The following is a 25,913-nucleotide window of genomic DNA, read 5'->3' on the forward strand; positions in this document are numbered from 1 at the left end:
GCTTTAATGGACTGGATTTAATTAACTTATGCATTTTTTTGCCTATATTGTTATAATTTCTTCCAATGTTTCCTCGTCTGTAAGTCGCTTTGGATAAAAACGTCTGCTAAATGACTAAATGTAAATTTAATGAAATGTGTAATGTCATGTGTAATGTGTAGTGTGTGGCCTTGAAATTTTAGCATGTCTACGTAATCATGAATAAATGCTTCTTGAGACACACAGTGTTGCTTCTTTGCATGCATCAAAGCATTGTTTCTGGCTATATGCATCCAAGGATTAGTTTGAGAGGGGTGGATATGGGACACTTGGGTGAAACAAAACTGCCCCAAAAGTACCCCCACCCACTTTAAATAGAGTTTTTTCTAAGTCAATTTGGTACATTTCTCAGATCCGATTTGAAATTCTCACAACTTCTTGTTCAATCCTTACATCCTTGTGTCACGTGTGCACATCAAACAAGCATTTTCTCATTTCTTTGAACAAGTTGCAAATGCTTTGGTACATCAATGCAAGTGAATATGACACAATTCTGTGCAGATTCCTACATTATCAATTGCTTATGTCATGTTGATCGAAATGCATTATAATGGGTCTCTGTTGAATAGTATAATCCCCCATGACATTTAAGCACTAGTTTTACAATATACAGTAAGTATACTTCAAGTAAACAGTGGCATTTTATTTTACTCAATTTAGTGTTTAGCATTACTATATTCTTTCCACATAGGATTGCAAGACAACTTCAATGTGTTGCAGACGGCCCCTTTTCACACCTAAACAGTCTTTTGGCACTCTCTACAGGGATCTCATCAGGATTCCCTCCCTCCTGCTTTTCCCCTGCTGTCTTGTCTGCACTCCCCCCCTCTGAGGAGCTCTCTCTTTTGAATACCAACAGTGCCACAGACACTCTGTGTTCCACGCTTACATCCTGCTTGGACAACCTACGCCCTCCTACATCTGGACCAGCCCGTGCATCCCTGTCTGCCCCCTGGTTATCGGATGTACCACGTGAGCATCGCACCAGCCTCCAGTCAAAATGGCCCAAGTCAAAAGACCATACTGACCTCTCTCTCTACCAGTCTCTTCTCTTTACTTTCTCCCTTGACGTCACCTCTGCAATAACTGATTATAACCACTCGAAGATCAGCAACTCTCCTTACTCTCACACACTCTTAAAAACCTTCTCTGCTCTCCTCTGTCCGCCTGCTCCCACTCCTTCATCGGAGTTAACGGCTAATGATTTTGCATCGTTCTTCGTAAAGAAAACTACCGCCATCAACAGCCAGATTTCTACACCCCCATCACCCGCCTTTTCTCCTCTGTCTGAAAATGATGTTTCCAAGGTCATTGGTTCCAACCACCCTACCACCTGCCCACTGGATCCCATCCCCACCCATCTCCTCCATGCCATCTCTCCAGCAGTTGTGCCTGGTCTGACCCACATCATCAACTCTTTGCCCACCACTGGGACATTTCCCACTGCGTTCAAAGAGGCCTGCATCACACCGATACTGAAGAAACCCACTCTCAACCTTACACTGCTAGAACACTACAGGCCGGTGTAGTGTGTGAAAATGCATATCTTCCGTCAAAATGTAGATGACTGATTTTAACATCTAATTTTTTTCTGTGTTCTTAATTTTTTTTTTACTTACCTCACTAATCTTAGCTTTGTATACTGTGCTAGGCTTTAATGGACTGGATTTAATTAACTTATGCATTTTGTTGCCTATATTGTTATAATTTCTTCCAATGTTTCCTCGTCTGTAAGTCGCTTTGGATAAAAACGTCTGCTAAATGACTAAATGTAAATTTAATGAAATGTGTAATGTCATGTGTAATGTGTAGTGTGTGGCCTTGAAATTTTTGCATGTCTACGTAATCATGAATAAATGCTTCTTGAGACACACAGTGTTGCTTCTTTGCATGCATCAAACGCATTGTTTCTGGCTATATGCTTCCATGGATCAGTTTGAGAGGGGTGGATATGGGACACTTGGGTGAAACAAAACTGCCCCAAAAGTACCCCCACCCACTTTAAATACAGTTTTTTCTAAGTCAATTTGGTACATTTCTCAGATCCGATTTGATGGGTCTCTGTTGAATAGTATAATCCCCCATGACATTTAAGCACTAGTTTTACAATATACAGTAAGTATAATTCATGTAAACAGTGGCATTTTATTTTACTCAATTAAGTGTTTAGCATTACTATATTCTTTCCACATAGGATTGCAAGTCAACTTCAATGTGTTGCAGACGGCCCCTTTTCACACCTAAACAGTCTTTTGGCACTCTCTACAGGGATCTCATCAGGATTCCCTCCCTCCTGCTTTTCATCTGCTGTCTTGTCTGCACTCCCCCCCTCTGAGGAGCTTTCTCTTTTGAATACCAACATTGCCACAGACACTCTGTGTTCCACGCTTACATCCTGCTTGGACAACCTACGCCCTCCTACATCTGGACCAGCACGTGCATCCCTGTCTTCCCCCTGGTTATCGGGTGTACCACGTGAGCATTGCACCAGCCTCCAGTCAGCTGAGAGAAAATGGCCCAAGTCAAAAGACCATACTGACCTCTCTCTCTACCAGTCTCTTCTCTCTACTTTCTCCGTTGACGTCACCTCTGCAATAACTGATTATAACCACTCGAAGATCAGCAACTCTCCTGACTCTCGCACACTCTTAAAAACCTTCTCTGCTCTCCTCTGTCCGCCTGCTCCCACACCTTCATCGGAGTTAACGGCTAATGATTTTGCATCGTTCTTCGTAAAGAAAACTACCACCTGCCCACTGGATCCCATCCCCACCCATCTCCTCCATGCCATCTCTGCAGCAGTTGTGCCTGGTCTGACCCACATCATCAACTCTTTGCCCACCACTGGGACATTTCCAACTGCGTTCAAAGAGGCCTGCATCACACCGCTACTGAAGAAACCCACTCTCAACCTTACACTGCTAGAACACTACAGGCCGGTGTTGTTACGAACACGCCAGGCTCCACCCAAGCATCACGAGCAACCTCCCCCGAGTTCTGATCACGATCACCTGCATCTCATCATCACCTCATCACCACCAGCACTTAAACCACCACAGTTTCCCTCACTCCTTGTCCGGTCTCGTTAACGTCACACTTAAATGTCAAGGACTCCTAAGAACAAACCAACCTGCCTTCCCAGCTCTGGTCTTCCTCCTCGTCATCCTCCTCGTCTCCAGTCTCCTGTGTCCTCCCTGGTTCCAGTTTTGCTCACCCCTAATCCTCCTCCGCGAGGTCCTAAGAGTCGTTGTTTAATAAACCTTTGTTCTGTTTCAGACTTCTGTGCTCCGTGTCTCTCTGTCGTAACAGAAGAACGGACCTTTAAAAACAGAGTGTCGACATGAGTGCCACAGATCCCTTTCGCGAATTGGTGGATGTCCTCCGGCGAACACTCACCACCACTCCACCCGCTTCATCATCAACGAGCACCGCAAGCACAAACATCACGCCTCCTTCGCCTACGGTGAACGCCAGTCCCATGGCCAAACCGGCGCCCTTCTCTGGCTCGGCGGAGGATTGCAACGGATTTCTACTCCAATGCTCGCTGGTCCTGGAGATGCAATCGCACCTGTATCCTACAGAGAGATCCAAAGTGGCATTCATCATTTCCCAGTTATCTGACAAGGCTCTCCGGTGGGCAGAACCCCTGTGGTCTCAAGACCATCCTATTACGCGCTCCTTCTCTGGATTCGTCGATCACTTCAAGGAGGTGTTTGGAAAACCCTCGTGGGATTCGGCAGTAGGTGAACAATTATATCAATTGAAGCAAGGTTTGAACCCGATAACGGAGTATGCCATAAAATTCCGTACTCTAGCCGCCGCGAGTGGGTGGAACGAACAAGCCCTGTTGACATCATATCGTCAAGGATTGGATCCTCAGGTGCGATTGCATCTTGCTGCATACGAGGACACCATCGGGCTAGAGCGTTTCATACAGCTGTCTATACGATTCGCCACTCGTATGCAGTCGTGTGTGGAGGAACAACAGGGCCAGCAATCCCACATGCCGGTCCTCCGCCGACCAGATTTTGTCAGCCCTCCAGAACCAGCCCCCGAGCCCATGCAAATAGACTCATCCCGGTTATCCATGGCAGAGAGGCAACGACGGCTGACCCAGAATCTGTGTCTATACTGTGGAGCATCGGGACATTACATCACTGAATGTCCCATCCGTCCTCCGCGACCAGTGGTGAGTGCCGTCATCCCTTCTCTTCGTCAGATGAAACCCCTCACTACCACTGTCACGCTTACTGTTGCTGGTGTATCTTTTACAGTTGTCGCCCTCCTCGACTCTGGGTCTGCCGGGAACTTCATCTCGGGGCCTCTCTGCCGCCAGCTCAAACGCAAGACGAAAGTCACCCCATCCGTCTATCAGGTCAACTCGATAACTGGAAAACCCCTCAGTCGCCGCCATGTGCGTTCCTTCGTGGGGCCGCTACAACTAACAGTGGGACTTCTCCATGAGGAACAACAATATTTGCTGGTTCTGGAGGAATCCACCGCTGACATCATCCTAGGGCGCCCGTGGTTGGAACAACACAGTCCAGTGATTTCTTGGAGGACCGGGGAAATCTTAAAGTGGGGTGAAGACTGTTTTCCAGAATGTTTCAACGCGCTTCCTGTGCCCACAACGGTACCCCTCTGTTCCACATCTATCGAGAGTCCTGTTGAGAAGCGGTCCATAGACGTCCCTGCCTGTTATAATTCTTTCAAGGACGTCTTCTGCCCCACACGTGCCTCCAAGCTTCCTCCACACCGGCCATGGGACTGTGCCATCGATCTGCTGCCGGGTGAGCCAGTGCCCCGTGGAAGGATATACCCACTATCACGACCGGAGGAGAAGGCCATGGAAGAATACATCAAGGAGGCACTAGAACAAGGATATATCCGTCCGTCTACTTCCCCTGCTGCATCCAGCTTCTTTTTTGTGGCAAAGAAGGATGGAGGACTACGACCTTGCATCGATTATAGAGCTCTCAACAAAATCACCGTAAAATTCCGTTATCCCCTTCCTCTCGTCCCTGCGGCGCTCGAACATCTCCGTGGTGCCACTGTGTTCACGAAATTGGACCTCCGCAGCGCATACAACCTCATCCGGATACGTGAAGGGGATGAATGGAAGACCGCATTCGTGACACCCACGGGCCATTATGAATATCTGGTCATGCCTTATGGATTGGCCAACGCCCCTTCTGTATTCCAGGATTTCATACACGAGGTACTTCGAGAATTTCTCCACAGATCCGTACTCGTCTACATAGATGACATCCTAATCTACTCCAAAGACATGGCTGAACATCGCCGTCACGTTGCGGAGGTCCTCCAACGCCTGAGAAACTTCCAGCTATTCTTGAAAGCAGAAAAATGCTCATTCCACCAATCCTCAGTACAATTCCTTGGTTACATCATTGATCACAGTGGCATCCGGATGGACGAGAGGAAGGTGGAAGCCATTAGGTCCTGGCCCATTCCCACAAATATCAAGCAACTCCAACGTTTCCTCGGTTTTGCAAATTTTTATCGACGCTTCATCCAGGGTTATAGTTCCATTGCCAGTCCCCTCACCCATCTTCTTCGCAACCAACCAAAGTCTCTGTCCTGGTCCCCAACAGCCACGAAGGCCTTCGAAGCTCTAAAGACTGCCTTCACTACTGCTCCCCTCCTCGTCCATCCCAACCCGGAGATCCCTTTCATCGTGGAGGTAGATGCGTCAACCACCGGAGTGGGAGCAGTCCTATCCCAGCAGCAGGGGAACCCTAGTAAACTTCATCCATGTGCCTTCTTCTCCCGGAAACTCAGCCCGGCGGAGGTCAACTACGACATTGGAAACAGGGAATTACTAGCCATCAAGCTGGCCTTGGATGAGTGGAGATATTGGCTAGAGGGTGCTAAACATCCCTTTTTGGTAATAACAGACCACAAAAATTTGGGATACCTCAGAGAGGCTAAACGTTTGAACCCTCGCCAGGCAAGATGGGCACTATTTTTTACCAGATTCCATTTCAATATCTCCTACCGACCGGGATCCAAGAACGTGAAGGCAGACGCCCTGTCCCGTGTTTTCAGTCCTGAAGAGCGAAAGGAGGATTCTGAACCTATTCTCCCAGACCAAGTGTTTGTCAGCCCCATTATCTGGTCAGAAGAAACCTTGCCCGCCTCCAATACCTCCACAAAGGCTCCGCCGGGCTGCCCTCCAGATCTCCAGTATGTCACCCGCACTCGGCGTATCCCCCTCATTCACTCGGCTCACTCCTCTTTGGGCACTGGCCACCCGGGGGTCAATGAGACCCTCTCGCTGCTAAAGGAGCGCTTCTGGTGGCCACGTATGGCATTCGACGTCAGAAGGTACGTGAAAGGATGTCAGGAGTGTGCCATGTCCAAGAGCCCCCGCCACCTTCCTTCCGGCAAGCTCCTTCCTCTACCTGTGCCTAATCGACCCTGGTCACACCTAGGAGTAGATTTTTTAACTAACCTCCCTGCCTCTGAGACACATACCTGCATCCTGGTGGTGGTGGATCGGTTCTCCAAGTCCTGCCGCCTAATTCCATTGAAGGGGTTACCCACCGCCATGGAGACGGCGGAACTCCTGTTTAACCACATATTCCGGTATTTCGGCATTCCTGAAGACATTGTATCCGATCGAGGGCCCCAGTTTATATCTAAGGTCTGGAAGGCGTTTTTCCAACTCCTAGGTGTGACCGTCAGCCTCACGTCAGGATACCATCCACAGTCAAACGGGCAAACAGAGAGGAAAATCCAGGAGATCGGTCGCTTCCTCCGTACCTTCTGCCACGGCCACCAGAACTCCTGGAGCCAGTTCCTCGGTTGGGCCGAGTACCCACAGAACTCGCTTCGTCAACCTTCTACGGGTCTCACTCCATTCCAGTGTGTGCTCGGTTACCAACCGCCGCTGTTCCCTTGGTATGGGGAGACATCGGACGTTCCGGCTGTGGATTTCTGGTTCCGGGAGAGTGAGAGGGTCTGGGACTCAGCACACCAGCAATTACAACGTGCTCGACGACGACGGAGGATGACAGCCGACCTTCGCCGCTCAGACACTCCACCCTTTCAAGTAGGACAGAAGGTCTGGCTGTCTACCCGGGACATCCGTCTTCGTCAACCTTGCAAAAAGCTGAGTCCCAGGTTCATTGGCCCGTTTCCAATAATCCAGCAGATCAACCCTGTCACTTTCAAACTCAAACTACCACCACACTATCGGATTCACCCTACCTTCCATGTATCACTTCTCAAGCCTCACCATCCGTCTGTTTCTGTTTCCCCAGAGTCTGGTGCAACCCCGGAACCCCCCCTTCCACTCATCATGGAGGACGGCGCAGCCTATCTGGTCCAGGAGATCTTGGACTCCCGGCGGCGTGGTGGTCGTCTCGAGTACCTGGTGGACTGGGAGGGGTATGGTCCCGAAGAACGATCTTGGGTACCCAGAGATGACATTCTTGATCCCAACCTACTCGAAGAGTTTCATGTATCCCACCCGGATCGACCAGCACCTCGAGGCAGAGGCCGACCACCACGTCGTCGGGGTCCTGGGCCCTCGGGTGCGGGCCGTGGAGGGGGGGGTAATGTTACGAACACGCCAGGCTCCACCCAAGCATCACGAGCAACCTCCCCCGAGTTCTGATCACGATCACCTGCATCTCATCATCACCTCATCACCACCAGCACTTAAACCACCACAGTTTCCCTCACTCCTTGTCCGGTCTCGTTAACGTCACACGTAAATGTCAAGGACTCCTAAGAACAAACCAACCTGCCTTCCCAGCTCTGGTCTTCCTCCTCGTCATCCTCCTCGTCTCCAGTCTCCTGTGTCCTCCCTGGTTCCAGTTTTGCTCACCCCTAATCCTCCTCCGCGAGGTCCTAAGAGTCGTTGTTTAATAAACCTTTGTTCTGTTTCAGACTTCTGTGCTCCGTGTCTCTCTGTCGTAACAGGTGTAGTGTGAAAATGCATATCTTCTGTCAAAAAGTAGATGACTGATTTTAACCTCTAATTCTTTTCTGTCTTCTTAAAAATTTTTTTTTTTACTTACCTCACTATTCTTAGCTTTGCATACTGTGCTAGGCTTTAATGGACTGGATTTAATTAACTTATGCATTTTGTTGCCTATATTGTTATAATTTCTTCCAATGTTTCCTCGTCTGTAAGTCGCTTTGGATAAAAACGTCTGCTAAATGACTAAATGTAAATTTAATGAAATGTGTAATGTCATGTGTAATGTGTAGTGTGTGGCCTTGAAATTTTAGCATGTCTACATAATCATGAATAAATGCTTCTTGAGACACACAGTGTTGCTTCTTTGCATGCATCAAACACATTGTTTCTGGCTATACGCATCCATGGATCAGTTTGAGAGGGGTGGATATGGGACACTTGGGTGAAACAAAACTGCCCCAAAAGTACCCCCACCCACTTTAAATACAGTTTTTTCTAAGTCAATTTGGTACATTTCTCAGATCCGATTTGAAATTCTCAAAACTTCTTGTTCAATCCTTACATCCTTGTGTCACTTGTGCACATCAAACAAGCATTTTCTCATTTCTTTGAACAAGTTGCAAATGCTTTGGTACATCAATGAAAGTGAATATGACACAATTCTGTGCAGATTCCTACATTATCAATTGCTTATGTCATGTTGATCGAAATGCATTATAATGGGTCTCTGTTGAATAGTATAATCCCCCATGACATTTAAGCACTAGTTTTACAATACACAGTAAGTATACTTCAAGTAAACAGTGGCATTTTTTTACTCAATTTAGTGTTTAGCATTACTATATTCTTTCCACATAGGATTGCAAGACAACTTCAATGTGTTGCAGACGGCCCCTTTTCACACCTAAACAGTCTTTTGGCACTCTCTACAGGGATCTCATCAGGATTCCCTCCCTCCTGCTTTTCCCCTGCTGTCTTGTCTGCACTCCCCCCCTCTGAGGAGCTCTCTCTTTTGAATACCAACAGTGCCACAGACACTCTGTGTTCCACGCTTACATCCTGCTTGGACAACCTACGCCCTCCTACATCTGGACCTGCCCGTGCATCCCTGTCTGCCCCCTGGTTATCGGATGTACCACGTGAGCATCGCACCAGCCTCCAGTCAGCTGAGAGAAAATGGCCAAAGTCAAAAGACCATACTGACCTCTCTCTCTACCAGTCTCTTCACTCTACTTTCTCCGTTGACGTCACCTCTGCAAAAACTGATTATAACCACTCGAAGATCAGCAACTCTCCTGACTCTCACACACTCTTAAAAACCTTCTCAGCTCTCCTCTGTCCGCCTGCTCCCACACCTTCATCGGAGTTAACGGCTAATGATTTTGCATCGTTCTTCGTAAAGAAAACTACCGCCATCAACAGCCAGATTTCTAAACCCCCATCACCCGCCTTTTCTCCTCTGTCTGAAAATGATGTTTCCAAGGTCATTGGTTCCAACCACCCTACCACCTGCCCACTGGATCCCATCCCCACCCATCTCCTCCATGCCATCTCTCCAGCAGTTGTGCCTGGTCTGACCCACATCATCAACTCTTTGCCCACCACTGGGACATTTCCCACCGCGTTCAAAGAGGCCTGCATCACACCGATACTGAAGAAACCCACTCTCAACCTTACACTGCTAGAACACTACAGGCCGGTGTAGTGTGTGAAAATGCATATCTTCCGTCAAAATGTAGATGACTGATTTTAACATCTAATTTTTTTCTGTGTTTTTAAAAATTTTTTTTACTTACCTCACTAATCTTAGCTTTGCATACTGTGCTAGGCTTTAATGGACTGGATTTAATTAACTTATGCATTTTGTTGCCTATATTGTTATATTTTCTTCCAATGTTTCCTCGTCTGTAAGTCGCTTTGGATAAAAACGTCTGCTAAATGACTAAATGTAAATTTAATGAAATGTGTAATGTCATGTGTAATGTGTAATGTGTGGCCTTGAAATTTTAGCATGTCTACGTAATCATGAAAAATGCTTCTTGAGACACACAGTGTTGCTTCTTTGCATAAATCAAACGCATTGTTTCTGGCTATATGCATCCATGGATCAGTTTGAGAGGGGTGGATATGGGACACTTGGGTGAAACAAAACTGCCCCAAAAGTACCCCCACCCACTTTAAATACAGTTTTTTCTAAGTCAATTTGGTACATTTCTCAGATCCGATTTGAAATTCTCAAAACTTCTTGTTCAATCCTTACATCCTTGTGTCACTTGTGCACATCAAACAAGCATTTTCTCATTTCTTTGAACAAGTTGCAAATGCTTTGGTACATCAATGCAAGTGAATATGACACAATTCTGTGCAGATTCCTACATTATCAATTGCTTATGTCATGTTGATCGAAATGCATTATAATGGGTCTCTGTTGAATAGTATAATCCCCCATGACATTTAAGCACTAGTTTTACAATACACAGTAAGTATACTTCAAGTAAACAGTGGCATTTTTTTACTCAATTTAGTGTTTAGCATTACTATATTCTTTCCACATAGGATTGCAAGACAACTTCAATGTGTTGCAGACGGCCCCTTTTCACACCTAAACAGTCTTTTGGCACTCTCTACAGGGATCTCATCAGGATTCCCTCCCTCCTGCTTTTCCTCTGCTGTCTTGTCTGCACTCCCCCCCTCTGAGGAGCTCTCTCTTTTGAATACCAACAGTGCCACAGACACTCTGTGTTCCACGCTTACATCCTGCTTGGACAACCTACGCCCTCCTACATCTGGACCAGCCCGTGCATCCCTGTCTGCCCCCTGGTTATCGGATGTACCACGTGAGCATGGCACCAGCCTCCAGTCAGCTGAGAGAAAATGGCCCAATTCAAAAGACCATACTGACCTCTCTCTCTACCAGTCTCTTCTCTCTACTTTCTCCGTTGACGTCACCTCTGCAAAAACTGATTATAACCACTCGAAGATCAGCAACTCTCCTGACTCTCACACACTCTTAAAAACCTTCTCAGCTCTCCTCTGTCCGCCTGCTCCCACACCTTCATTGGAGTTAACGGCTAATGATTTTGCATCGTTCTTCGTAAAGAAAACTTCCGCCATCAACAGCCAGATTTCTACACCCCCATCACCCGCCTTTTCTCGTCTGTCTGAAAATGATGTTTCCAAGGTCATTGGTTCCAACCACCCTACCACCTGCCCACTGGATCCCATCCCCACCCATCTCCTCCATGCCATCTCTCCAGCAGTTGTGCCTGGTCTGACCCACATCATCAACTCTTTGCCCACCACTGGGACATTTCCCACTGCGTTCAAAGAGGCCTGCATCACACCGATACTGAAGAAACCCACTCTCAACCTTACACTGCTAGAACACTACAGGCCGGTGTAGTGTGTGAAAATGCATATCTTCCGTCAAAATGTAGATGACTGATTTTAACATCTAATTTTTTTCTGTGTTTTTAAATTTTTTTTTTACTTACCTCACTAATCTTAGCTTTGCATACTGTGCTAGGCTTTAATGGACTGGATTTAATTAACTTATGCATTTTGTTGCCTATATTGTTATAATTTCTTCCAATGTTTCCTCGTCTGTAAGTCGCTTTGGATAAAAACGTCTGCTAAATGACTAAATGTAAATTTAATGAAATGTGTAATGTCATGTGTAATGTGTAGTGTGTGGCCTTGAAATTTTAGCATGTCTACGTAATCATGAATAATACTTCTTGAGACACACAGTGTTGCTTCTTTGCATGCATCAAACGCATTGTTTCTGGCTATATGCTTCCATGGATCAGTTTGAGAGGGGTGGATATGGGACACTTGGGTGAAACAAAACTGCCCCAAAAGTACCCCCACCCACTTTAAATACAGTTTTTTCTAAGTCAATTTGGTACATTTCTCAGATCCGATTTGAAATTCTCAAAACTTCTTGTTCAATCCTTACATCCTTGTGTCACTTGTGCACATCAAACAAGCATTTTCTCATTTCTTTGAACATGTTGCAAATGCTTTGGTACATCAATGCAAGTGAATATGACACAATTCTGTGCAGATTCCTACATTATCAATTGCTTATGTCATGTTGATCGAAATGCATTATAATGGGTCTCTGTTGAATAGTATAATCCCCCATGTCATTTAAGCACTAGTTTTACAATATACAGTAAGTATACTTCAAGTAAACAGTGGCATTTTATTTTACTCAATTTAGTGTTTAGCATTACTATATTCTTTCCACATAGGATTGCAAGACAACTTCAATGTGTTGCAGACGGCCCCTTTTCACACCTAAACAGTCTTTTGGCACTCTCTACAGGGATCTCATCAGGATTCCCTCCCTCCTGCTTTTCCTCTGCTGTCTTGTCTGCACTCCCCCCCTCTGAGGAGCTCTCTCTTTTGAATACCAACAGTGCCACAGACACTCTGTGTTCCACGCTTACATCCTGCTTGGACAACCTACGCCCACCTACATCTGGACCAGCCCGTGCATCCCTGTCTGCCCCCTGGTTATCGGATGTACCACGTGGGCATCGCACCAGCCTCCAGTCAGCTGAGAGAAAATGGCCCAAGTCAAAAGACCATACTGACCTCTCTCTCTACAAGTCTCTTCTCTCTACTTTCTCCGTTGACGTCACCTCTGCAAAAACTGATTATAACCACTCGAAGATCAGCAACTCTCCTGACTCTCACACACTCTTTAAAACCTTCTCTGCTCTCCTCTGTCCACCTGCTCCCACACCTTCATCGGAGTTAACGGCTATTGATTTTGCATCGTTCTTCGTAAAGAAAACTACCGCCATCAACAGCCAGATTTCCACACCCCCATCACCCGCCTTTTCTCCTCTGTCGGAAAATGATGTTTCCAAGGTCATTGGTTCCAACCACCCTACCACCTGCCCACTGGATCCCGTCCCCACCCATCTCCTCCATGCCATCTCTCCAGTAGTTGTGCCTGGTCTGACCCACATCATCAACTCTTTGCACACCACTGGGACATTTCCCACTGCGTTCAAAGAGGCCTGCATCACACCGCTACTGAAGAAACCCACTCTAAACCTTACACTGCTAGAACACTACAGGCCGGTGTAGTGTGTGAAAATGCATATCTTCTGTCAAAATGTAGATGACTGATTTTAACCTCTAATTCTTTTCTGTCTTCTTAAATTTTTTTTTTTTTATTTACCTCACTATTCTTAGCTTTGTATACTGTGCTAGGCTTTAATGGACTGGATTTAATTAACTTATGCATTTTGTTGCCTATATTGTTATAATTTCTTCCAATGTTTCCTCGTCTGTAAGTCGCTTTGGATAAAATTGTCTGCTAAATGACTAAATGTAAATTTAATGAAATGTGTAATGTCATGTGTAATGTGTAATGTGTGGCCTTGAAATTTTAGCATGTCTACGTAATCATGAAAAATGCTTCTTGAGACACACAGTGTTGCTTCTTTGCATAAATCAAACGCATTGTTTCTGGCTATATGCATCCATGGATCAGTTTGAGAGGGGTGGATATGGGACACTTGGGTGAAACAAAACTGCCCCAAAAGTACCCCCACCCACTTTAAATACAGTTTTTTCTAAGTCAATTTGGTACATTTCTCAGATCCGATTTGAAATTCTCAAAACTTCTTGTTCAATCCTTACATCCTTGTGTCACTTGTGCACATCAAACAAGCATTTTCTCATTTCTTTGAACAAGTTGCAAATGCTTTGGTACATCAATGCAAGTGAATATGACACAATTCTGTGCAGATTCCTACATTATCAACTGCTTATGTCATGTTGATCGAAATGCATTATAATGGGTCTCTGTTGAATAGTATGTTGTGGAATTTTCTTATTCCTTAATCAAGGTGAGTTTTTTAAACACTTTAGACAAATGCAACACACAGAGAGCATGAGTTACTTTGCAAAGTAGTTTTATTGACATTCAGTCTGCATCAAAAGACATATGCAGAGTGAAGGTGCCTCCCTGTTCATTTACAGGGGCTTTTATATGATCCCAACATGAAACCCCTTCTTCTCCCCTCCCTTGAGCAAGAACGTATCTTTGGTAACACAAATGTGTCGCCAACCCTTATCTTTACCAGAACCTCTTGGTCTTTGCTCAAGGGCAAAGGAGCTGAGTGGTCTGCCACGTAGCAAAACATTTCTCAGGAATTTAAGAACAACAAGATAGACAGTCTTGAATAAATTTTTACAGAGATTAGCATGAAGAAACCCACGTCATGAAAATTTCCATCACATTCCCATCTTTTATCATATATGATAACCAAACTCATGATGCCTCAACCTGTAAGATGAGCACTGCCCTTTCTCCTACAGATTTCATAGGCCATTGTCATCGTACTCCCTAAATTCCCCTTCCGTGAGATCGATGGTCTGCATCATGAACCTTTGTTCAATTGCAGCCATGCTCCCTAATAGTATCTTATTTAAACACTTTTGAAAACAGTAAATTAAACATGGTAACATAATTATAAGAAATAATAATCCCACTAGAATGGGTAGTGCCACCTGCATCAGCCACGCCCCCCAACCTTGGCTATTCCACCATTTCAACAGACTGTTAGTCATATCATCCGGTTCCCTGATTGCATTCTTCATGTGTTTTATAACGTCTGTGACATTATCAGCATAATCCGGAATATAGAAACAACAACTGACCCCGAGCATTTTGCACACACCGCCTTTCTCTGCCGTAAGCATGTCTAAAACTAATCTACTCTGTAAAACTACTTCCCTCATCTGTGCCATCTCCTCGCTCAATAGACCCAAAGCTTTCTCAGTCGAGTTTGCCAATGCTAAAACCTGCCAAGCCAATCCGTTCAATTTTGTCATGCTTAAAGCTCCACCAAGACCTCCAAAAATATTCCACAGGACAGTGCCCTGTGGGGACGTCCAGGGGTCGATCAGCCATGCTCCTTCATAGGTACTGGGCATGCTGTCAACGTCGAGCAAATCCCTTTTTTCTCTGATTTTTCTAGGTGCGTAGGCAGCTGCTCCTATGGACAGGAGAGCTGGATAACAACAGCCTGCCCATTTCACTGGCAGTCTGTGGAATGCTCTTTCCCCACAGACCCATACTACGCCACTTAGGCCTACCTCGTCCTCTGAGAACGGGCAGGTGAAATTCCAACTATTAAAGGAACAATTTGTTTGGTTGTCATTGGTTTCCACTATATTTTTGTATTCTGATGTTCCTATGAGTGGCCCCCCTTTCGCTCTACACAGGCAAACATGCCCTACCCTGGGGTGTATATTCAGAGGCCTGGTGTCAAAACTGATACTGTACTTACCCCCTGGTTCTTTGCAGTCTGTCTTTCCTGCCACCTCTTCCTCGTTGGTGCTGTTTGCAACTCTCAACAGGGTGCTGGCTTTGCAGGGTAATTGACCCTTCAGCCTTCTCTCATCCTCTAATTTCAGAGGACTGACTTTCCAAGCCTGCTCGAGTTGCATACACCACCAACAGCTGTCATTCACTCCTACCTCTTTCTTCTGCATCAGAGCCAATGCACATGCCTTATTGCCTTTGCATTGGTATATTGCCTTTCTCATATCTACGTTCGTTTCTCCTGGATCTATCCATGTCCTAGCCTCTACTTCCTGTGCCTCTTTTTCTGCCTGCTCTGCCGCCTGAAAATTCCTTGGCTGTACTGATATTTGAACCTTCTGACCTGTGTCTTTCCCCTTTGTTGACCACATACACCAGTATTGCCCTGCATCTTCCATCGTCAGATTCCATATTCTTACTCTCATCTGTGGGGTTCCTCCCCTTCCTTCATATTTTAATTTGTCTGAGTTAGAGTTAAGTGTAAAATCCCTCTTTTCCCTTTTGTATTTCACCATCCCGGGGGACATAATGGCCCTCATTTTCTAAATTTATTGCCTTGTCGGCCGCCACATGTGATCCATCCGATTCCCATGTTGTGGCCACCACATCACCTGAGGTACAAGCACCTCGACATAAATACATATTCATTCCCCAATAATTAGCAGAATTGGGGTCCCACTGTCCCTCCCCATACCATTTTACAAACCCCCTGTATATAGGATCACACAGAAACCAAATGCTTTTCCCTCCTTCCCCTCTAATTTCCAATGGCTCGATGCGTCCCGACTCGAACAGTTGATTCCCCTTTGCGAGCTCCAACAGCGCCGCTCCTCCTGTCGCTTGAGTCAGCATGACTACTGCGAAGAGCCATTTGGATTCCATGGTGATGGGCCTATGGTTGGGGTTGCCACTCCTTGGACACCTTTTTGCAGTGGGAGGCGTGTATCCACGTAGCTCTCTCCGCTACTTTCACCGCGGTGTGTGTGATCAACAACACCTGGTAGGGTCCTCTCCAATGTCGGCTTTTCCACGACTTTCTCCTGAAATCCTTAACCACCACGAAGTCTCCCGGCTGGAGACTGTGTAATGGTTTGTCCGCTCCGTCTGCTACTGCCCCTTTGACCTGCACAGAAATTTGCGAGAGCAGAACACACATTTGTTTACAGTACGTGAGCAAACTGTTTTCGGCATGGGTGGTGACTCCGGCCATTGCCTCAGGGTTCCACCCCACTCTCCCTGGCCTTCCATATAGGATTTCAAAAGGAGACATATTACATCGTGTTCTTACTCGCATCCTCATATACATGAGTGCAATAGGCAAGGCCTGAACCCAGTCTAGGCCTGTTTCTTCCCCTATTTTTCTCAATTTTGCTTTAAACGTACCGTTTTCGCGCTCGACGGCGCCCCCTGATTGTGGATGATAGGAACAGTGTTGGGTAATGTTTATTTTTAGGAGTTTCCCTAAAGAGGCCAATGCCTCATTCACGAAGTGTCTCCCGTTATCGCTCGAGATCTTCTGTGGAATTCCCCATCTTGGCAAAATTTCTCTCAGCAGGAGTTTTACCACCCCACTGCTGTCTGCCTGTTTGGTGGGCATTGCCTCCACCCATTTGGAGAAAATGTCCACCAACACTATGCAGTGTTTTTGTCCTCACACGGGCTGAGCTCAATGTAGTCAATCATAACATGTGTAAATGGCCCTTCAGGAGTGGGGTGTGCAGCCCTTGGCATAGTGATGGCTCTGCCTGTGTTGTTGGTTATGCAGATTGTACATGTGCTGCAATGTTTCTCCGCTGCTGCTGTTAACCCTTTTGTGTACCATATTTTTTGTACTGCTTGTAACATTCCCCCTTTGGACGCGTGGTCGAGACCATGCGTCAAAATTGCAAAAGCAGGAAAAAAATGTTTTGGCAAGCAAGGGAGGCCAGTCGGCCCCCACCACACGTTGTCTTTATAGTTACATGAGCATTTTTTCCAAAGTGCTCGCTCAGCTGGTTCCGCAAATGTTTGCATCTCTGCAAGAGAAAGAGTTTTGTTAGTGCTTTCTGGAGACGGCGTGTGTGACAGACTGGTGTCTGTCTGTTTCTCTGATGCTGCTTGCTTTGCCGCAAGGTCAGCTCGTCGGTTTCCTGAAGAAATTGGGTCAGAAACAGAAATGTGTGCAGCGCATTTACACACAGCAATCTCAGATGGTAGAAGAATGGCAGAGAGTAAGTCAGCAACCTGTGTATGGTTAAGAATCTTTTTACCATCAGCTTTCAAAAAGTTCCTGTGTTTCCAAAGTGTGCCAAAATCATGAGCTACACCAAATGCATATCTACTGTCTGTGTGAATGTTGACACTTTTACCCTCTGCCAATTCACATGCGCGTGTGAGTGCAATGAGCTCTGCTGTTTGAGCAGAGAAATGGTCAGGCAGGCGGCCTGACTGTACTGTTTCAAAATCAGACACAACAGCAAACCCCACGTGATTATTTCCCGCCTCATCTTTTCGTGCACTGCCATCTACATAGAAAGTCAAGTCTGCATTTAGCAGAGGTTCGTCTTTGAGATCAACACGTGGCGAGCACACTTGCTCTAAAGTGGCAACACAGTTGTGTGGGTCACCATTGTCAGGAAGTGGCAGCAACGTGGCTGGGTTTAGTGTGTTACATCTCTTTACCGTGATGTTTGGCAATTCCAACAACGTCAGATTATATCTCAGCCACCTCGCTGTAGATAAATGTGACACTCGTTGTTCTAACAGAATCATAGCCACTGCATGGGGAACAAACACAGTAAGGGGAGAATAACCAACAAACTCCCTAGAGGCCAGCACTGCTTTCTCTGCTGCTGCTACTGCGCGCAGGCACGGTGGGAGACCTTGTGCCACACTATCTAATCTGGATGAAAGATAAGCAACAGGGCGCAGCTGGTCTCCGTGTTTTTGGAGCAGCACAGAGAGCATTGTGCCGTCTTTTTCGTCTACCATTTGTGTGAATGGTTTGTCTGGGTTTGGGATACCTAGCGCAGGCGCAGATTGCAGAGCTCGCTTGAGATCACCAAAAGCCTCAACCCCTGCATCAGTCCATTCAATCTGCGCATTTGCAGTCATGGGCTTCCCGTGAATCAATACCGTGAGATGTTTTTCCAACTCTGTGTACCTCAAAATGAAATTCCTACAGTAAGAGGTCATCCCTAAAAATGTCATTAGTTGCTTATTTGTTTTTGGGCGTGCGATGTCTGAAATTGCAGACACGCGCTTTGCGGACAGCTGTCTGCCACGGTCAGTAATTTCGTGACCCAAAAAACTAAAAATTGTTTTGCCAGCTGGACTTTGGAGATATTCACTTTGTGTCCTTCGTGTGCCAAATGAGTTAACAGTCGTACAGTGTGTTCTTCACATTGCGCTTTGGTGGGTGCACATAAAAGAATGTCATCCACATACTGAAGCAATGCCACCCCCTTCGGGAGATGGAATGGCTCCAGTGATTGTCGCAGTGCCTCGTTGTAAATGGTCGGTGATTCGCAGTACCCTTGGCATAGACGTGTGAATGTATATGGCTTGCCATCAAATGAAAAGGCGAACCAGTATTGTGAGTCTGGGTGTACTGGCACACTGAAAAACGCGTTTGACAAATCAATCACCGTATACCATTTCGTCTCAGGCGGAATTTGGCTGAGAATGGTATACGGGTTGGGTACGTTTGGTGCTCGTGGCTGTACTGCGGCATTAACTGCTTGCAAATCTTGTACGAACCGCCATTCAACGGGTGCTCCCTTTTCTCTGATCTTTTTAACTGGAAAGAAAGGTGTGCGCACAGGTGAATTTGGGCATGGCACAACTATGCCTTTTTTGACAAACTCGTTGAATATTGGCCTTATGCCATTGAGGGCTTCTGGTTTTAGGGGGTATTGCTGCTTGCATGGGCGGAAATTACTCTTGGGCGTTATCACAACAGGCTCACAGTTCTTTATTAAACCAACATCATATTTTCCTGTCGCCCACAGCTGTACGGGCACCTTTCCCAGAATTTCTGGTATGTCAACATGCATCATCAAACTATCCGTGTGTGAAAACACTTCAAGTCCCCTTGTTGCTGACAGACAGGCATGATTCTCAACACGATATGCATGCAATGAGTTTGAATATTGCACGTCATCCTTTGTAACCCAATCTGTGGCATGCACACATTTGGTAGCAAACACACCCACATCTGACCACAGCGCTGCATTTGGCTTGGTGAGCGAGATGTGGGGCTCTATATTATCTACATCATAGAGAGAACACTGATGTGTGGTGAGCTTTACGATACATTCAGGTCGTGTTGGTATCATGCTCCATCTGTCATCATACTCTTGGTCGGGTCCCTCAGACACGTGTGTTGTACAATGCAAATGACCTCGTTCCCTAAACTTGCCTCCGAACACCAAAGCCTCTGCTTCTCTGAGTAATGCGTCAGATTGTATCTGCCACTCATACACATACAGGGGTTCGGGGCGAACATCTTTTTGGGTCATAAACATTGTCCAACATTTCACTTCAATGCCCGAGGGATCACAGTTTAGTGACATCTTAGTTTTACACATTATGTCTCTGCCCAGCAAATTAATCGGGCAGCAATCAGACATTAGAAACCTATGGTGAAATTTGACACCCCCCAACTCGCATTGCACCCTTTCAGACATAAATTCTTTAACAGTATAGCCACTAGCATTTAAGGAGTACACGGCTAGTGTTGATTCTGGCAAATTTAAACATTTCTTGTGAATCACAGTATTTGTTGCCCCTGAATCTATCAAAAATTCAAGCAGTTTGTTGCACACGAGCATTGTGCATTTTGGCAAAGTTCGGAAAGCGGTTTCATTCATCATAGAATGTGAGCTAAGCAGATCTTCGTTGCATACAGTAGGAAAAAGCATTTCTTCATTGCATATGCTAGGGAAATCATACTCACCGCCCTCGGAATGATGCCTCACCTCCTCACTTCAATCTCCCTTTTCTTTTGACCCCATTTGCCTCAGAGGCTCCGGACAGTCGTTCCGCCAGTGCCCCATTTTTCCGCAATTGAAACATTTCTCTGGATCATAGGTGCTAGAGGGTTTAAAACCTCCTCTCCCTCTTCCACGTCCACGCCACTGACCTCCTCTCTTCCCGTTTCCTCTTCCTCCATGCCCTACTCCGATATTCATTAGAGCCATGTGGAGTTCTTTATCTTGGGTGTTTTTCTTTTGAAACTGTTTCTTGTCCGTTTGTCTTTCGGCGTGCACAGCGTGACGGACGATCTCGCTCATTCTCGCGCGATCTTGCTCGATGCACGATTTTTCCACTTCTCGTCTCAGCTCTCCCCTTAGGTTTCGCAGAAAAGTGGATCTGAGATGTCCTTCGAACGGACCAATGTCCAGAATGTTCTTTAAATACTTCCTCCAGTCTGGCCAAGAAATCCTCCACTCTTTCATCAGTCTTTTGCACACAAGCAGCGATTTTATCCAGATTCAGAGCTTTGGGAAAAGTAGATTTTAGTCCTTCTAAGAATTCTTCCAGAATCCTCCTGTACTCAGCATTGCTTGCGTGCGACCAATCGACATGTTCCCTTCTCTTATCCTCCACAGGCCATTTACCCTGTAGCTTTCTTAAGTCAGATGGTTTTAGTTTGACTTTCAACAGTCTCTCTAATTCTCTCGTTGAGGGGGAGAATTCCTTGCAAAATGTCAAAAGTTTGTCAGCCATCAAAACTCCCCCTTTCTCTGCTGAACTTAGATGTTCCACTGCCTCTTTCATTTCGGCTTTGGTCCAGGGTCTAAAAACCAGTTCGGGTCCCTCTGGACCTGCCACCTCGACCATAGGGAACTGCTGTCCATCTTCATCGAAAGATTCTTTGCGATAAAGGTCGTTAGACGTATTCTGCCATGCGGGTGAAGTATCCGTCTGTGTCTGTCTTTTTACCGCTCCTCTCGTCACGGGAACTCTGGTGACCGGAGGGGCTGGATGGTCTTTATCCTGCTTTGGGGTTACCACGGGCTGTGGCATGTGCGGCATTGGTGCTGGTGGGGGCACTGGAGCAGCCTCGATCGGGTTCAGATGTCGGTGAGGAGGGACACAATCATCCTCCGGTTGGTGTTTGTAACAAGTCATAGATGGGGGTAGAGAAGACAGAGGGGTTAAATCATTATATTCAGCCAAAACAGGGTACAATGGAGCATGCGGCGGTGCGGGTGTATGACACGGTGTATGACACGGCGGTGGAAGTTCTTCCAAAGCCTTTTCTTTAAACACATGGTCACGTCTATTTGCTTCCTTTTCCCATAATTCTAAACATTTACACGCTTCGTCATATTTTTCCCTTTCTTTTGTAGACATTTTAAATATGTCTTTTTTCCCCATGTGTTCTCTTATTTTCCCTAATTTTGTGGTACTAAATGTACCGTTTTCTGGAAAGTTAGCTTTCTCTATTAAATAGGGTACACCTTGTAAACTTCCCGTTCCCCACCTTTTCCTCATTTCTCTGTATGTTGGTTTATCCATATCCATATGGGAACTTCCCTGACCCCATTTTTAATTCTGAATAGTCTCCCAGACTGTTTAGAATCTATCTCGATTCTGAGTAGTCTCCCCTCTTTTACCAGACTGTTTAGAATCTATCTCGATTCTGAGTAGTCTCCCCTCTTTTACCAGACTGTTTAGAATCTATCTCGATTCTGAGTAGTCTCCCCTCTTTTACCAGACTGTTTAGCGCTAAGTAGTCTCCCCTTTCTTCCTTTAGTTCTTTTGGGATCACGTCAGCCTGGGGTCCGGAGTAGAGTTCTCTCGTCCCTGTATAGGGTTAGAGCTGGATTTGCTATGTCCAGGATGATCAGTCAACCCAAGTCCGTTCTCCGTCAGCCTTGTGATCCCATACCTCGTCGCCAAATTGTTGTGGAATTTTCTTATTCCTTAATCAAGGTGAGTTTTTTAAACACTTTAGACAAATGCAACACACAGAGAGCATGAGTTACTTTGCAAAGTAGTTTTATTGACATTCAGTCTGCATCAAAAGACATATGCAGAGTGAAGGTGCCTCCCTGTTCATTTACAGGGGCTTTTATATGATCCCAACATGACACCCCTTCTTCTCCCCTCCCTTGAGCAAGAACGTATCTTTGGTAACACAAATGTGTCGCCATCCCTTATCTTTACCAGAACCTCTTGGTCTTTGCTCAAGGGCAAAGGAGCTGAGTGGTCTGCCACGTAGCAAAACATTTCTCAGGAATTTAAGAACAACAAGATAAACAGTCTTGAATCAATTTTTACAGAAATTAGCATAAAGAAACCCACGTCATGAAAATTTCCATCACAAGTATAATCCCCCATGACATTTAAGCACTAGTTTTACAATATACAGTAAGTATACTTCAAGTAAACAGTGGCATTTTATTTTACTCAATTTAGTGTTTAGCATTACTATATTCTTTCCACATAGGATTGCAAGTCAACTTCAATGTGTTGCAGACGGCCCCTTTTCACACCTAAGCAGTCTTTTGGCACTCTCTACAGGGATCTCATCAGGATTCCCTCCCTCCTGCTTTTCCTCTGCTGTCTTGTCTGCACTCCCCCCCTCTGAGGAGCTCTCTCTTTTGAATACCAACAGTGCCACAGACACTCTGTGTTCCACGCTTACATCCTGCTTGTACAACCTACGCCCTCCTACATCTGGACCAGCCCGTGCATCCCTGTCTGCCCCCTGGTTATCGGATGTACCACGTGAGCATCGCACCAGCCTCCAGTCAGCTGAGAGAAAATGGCCCAAGTCAAAAGACCATACTGACCTCTCTCTCTACCAGTCTCTTCTCTATACTTTCTCCGTTGACGTCACCTCTGCAATAACTGATTATAACCACTCGAAGATCAGCAACTCTCCTGACTCTCGCACACTCTTAAAAACCTTCTCTGCTCTCCTCTGTCCGCCTGCTCCCACACCTTCATCGGAGTTAACGGCTAATGATTTTGCATCGTTCTTCGTAAAGAAAACTACCGCCATCAACAGCCAGATTTCTACACCCCCATCACCCGCCTTTTCTCCTCTGTCTGAAAATGATGTTTCCAAGGTCATAGGTTCCAACCACCCTACCACCTGCCCACTGGATCCCATCCTCACCAATCTCCTCCATGCCATCTCTCCAGCCGTTGTGCCTGGTCTGACCCACATCATCAACTCTGGCCGCCACTGGGACATTTCCCACTGCGTTCAGAGAGGCCTGCATCACAACGCTACTGAATAAACCCACTCTCAACCTTACACTGCTAGAACACTACAGGCCGGTGTAGTGTGTGAAAATGCATATCTTCCGTCAAAATTAAGATGACTGATTTTAACATTTTGTTGCCTATATTGTTATAATTTCTTCCAATGTTTCCTCGTCTGTAAGTTGCTTTGGATAAAAACGTCTGCTAAATGACTAAATGTAAATTTAATGAAATGTGTAATGTCATGTGTAATGTGTAGTGTGTGGCCTTGAAATTTTTGCATGTCCACGTAATCATGAATAAATGCTTCTTGAGACACACAGTGTTGCTTCTTTGCATGCTTCAAACGCATTGTTTCTGGCTATATGCATCCATGGATCAGTTTGAGAGGGGTGGATATGGGACACTTGGGTTAAACAAGACTGCCCCAAAAGTACCCCCACCCACTTTAAATACAGTTTTTTCTAAGTCAATTTGGTACATTTCTCAGATCCGATTTGAAATTCTCAAAACTTCTTGTTCAATCCTTACATCCTTGTGTCACTTGTGCACATCAAATAAGCATTTTCTCATTTCTTTGAACAAGTTGCAAATGCTTTGGTACATCAATGCAAGTGAATATGACACAATTCTGTGCAGATTCCTACATTATCAATTGCTTATGTCATGTTGATCGAAATGCATTATAATGGGTCTCTGTTGAATAGTATAATCCCCCATGACATTTAAGCACTAGTTTTACAATATACTGTAAGTATACTTCAAGTAAACAGTTGCATTTTATTTTACTCAATTTAGTGTTTAGCATTACTATATTCTTTCCACATAGGATTGCAAGACAACTTCAATGTGTTGCAGACGGCCCCTTTTCACACCTAAACAGTCTTTTGGCACTCTCTACAGGGATCTCATCAGGATTCCCTCCCTCCTGCTTTTCCTCTTCTGTCTTGTCTGCACTCCCCCCCTCTGAGGAGCTCTCTCTTTTGAATACCAACAGTGCCACAGACACTCTGTGTTCCACGCTTACATCCTGCTCGGACAACCTACGCCCTCCTACATCTGGACCAGCCTGTGCATCCTGTCTTCCCCCTGGTTATCGGATGTACCACGTGAGCATCGCACCAGCCTCCAGTCAGCTGAGAGAAAATGGCCCAAGTCAAAAGACCATACTGACCTCTCTCTCTACCAGTCTCTTCTCTCTACTTTCTCTGTTGACGTCACCTCTGCAAAAACTGATTATAACCACTCGAAGATCAGCAACTCTCCTGACTCTCACACACTCTTAAAAACCTTCTCTGCTCTCCTCTGTCCGCCTGCTCCCACACCTTCATCGGAGTTAACGGCTAATGATTTTGCATCGTTCTTCGTAAAGAAAACTACCGCCATCAACAGCCAGATTTCTACACCCCCATCACCCGCCTTTTCTCCTCTGTCTGAAAATGATGTTTCCAAGGTCATTGGTTCCAACCACCCTACCACCTGCCCACTGGATCCCGTCCTCACCCATCTCCTCCATGCCATCTCTCCAGCAGTTGTGCCTGGTCTGACCCACATCATCAACTCTGCCCACCACTGGGACATTTCCCACTGCGTTCAAAGAGGCCTGCATCACACCGCTACTGAAGAAACCCACTCTCAACCTTACACTGCTAGAACACTACAGGCCGGTGTAGTGTGTGAAAATGCATATCTTCTGTCAAAATGTAGATGACTGATTTTAACCTCTAATTCTTTTCTGTCTTCTTAAAAAATTTTTTTTTTACTTACCTCACTATTCTTAGCTTTGTATACTGTGCTAGGCTTTAAAGGACTGGATTTAATTAACTTATGCATTTTGTTGCCTATATTGTTATAATTTCTTCCAATGTTTCCTCGTCTGTAAGTCGCTTTGGATAAAATTGTCTGCTAAATGACTAAATGTAAATTTAATGAAATGTGTAATGTCATGTGTAATGTGTAATGTGTGGCCTTGAAATTTTAGCATGTCTACGTAATCATGAAAAAATGCTTCTTGAGACACACAGTCTTGCTTCTTTGCATAAATCAAACGCATTGTTTCTGGCTATATGCATCGATGGATCAGTTTGAGAGGGGTGGATATGGGACACTTGGGTGAAACAAAATGCCCCAAAAGTACCCCCACCCACTTTAAATACAGTTTTTTCTAAGTCAATTTGGTACATTTCTCAGATCTGATTTGAAATTCTCAAAACTTCTTGTTCAATCCTTACATCCTTGTGTCACTTGTGCACATCAAACAAGCATTTTCTCATGTCTTTGAACAAGTTGCAAATGCTTTGGTACATCAATGCAAGTAAATATGACACAATTCTGTGCAGATTCCTACATTATCAATTGCTTATGTCATGTTGA

The sequence above is a fragment of the Barbatula barbatula genome (genome assembly GCF_947034865.1).
Source record: "Barbatula barbatula genome assembly, chromosome: 5".
Taxonomy (NCBI): domain Eukaryota; kingdom Metazoa; phylum Chordata; class Actinopteri; order Cypriniformes; family Nemacheilidae; genus Barbatula; species Barbatula barbatula.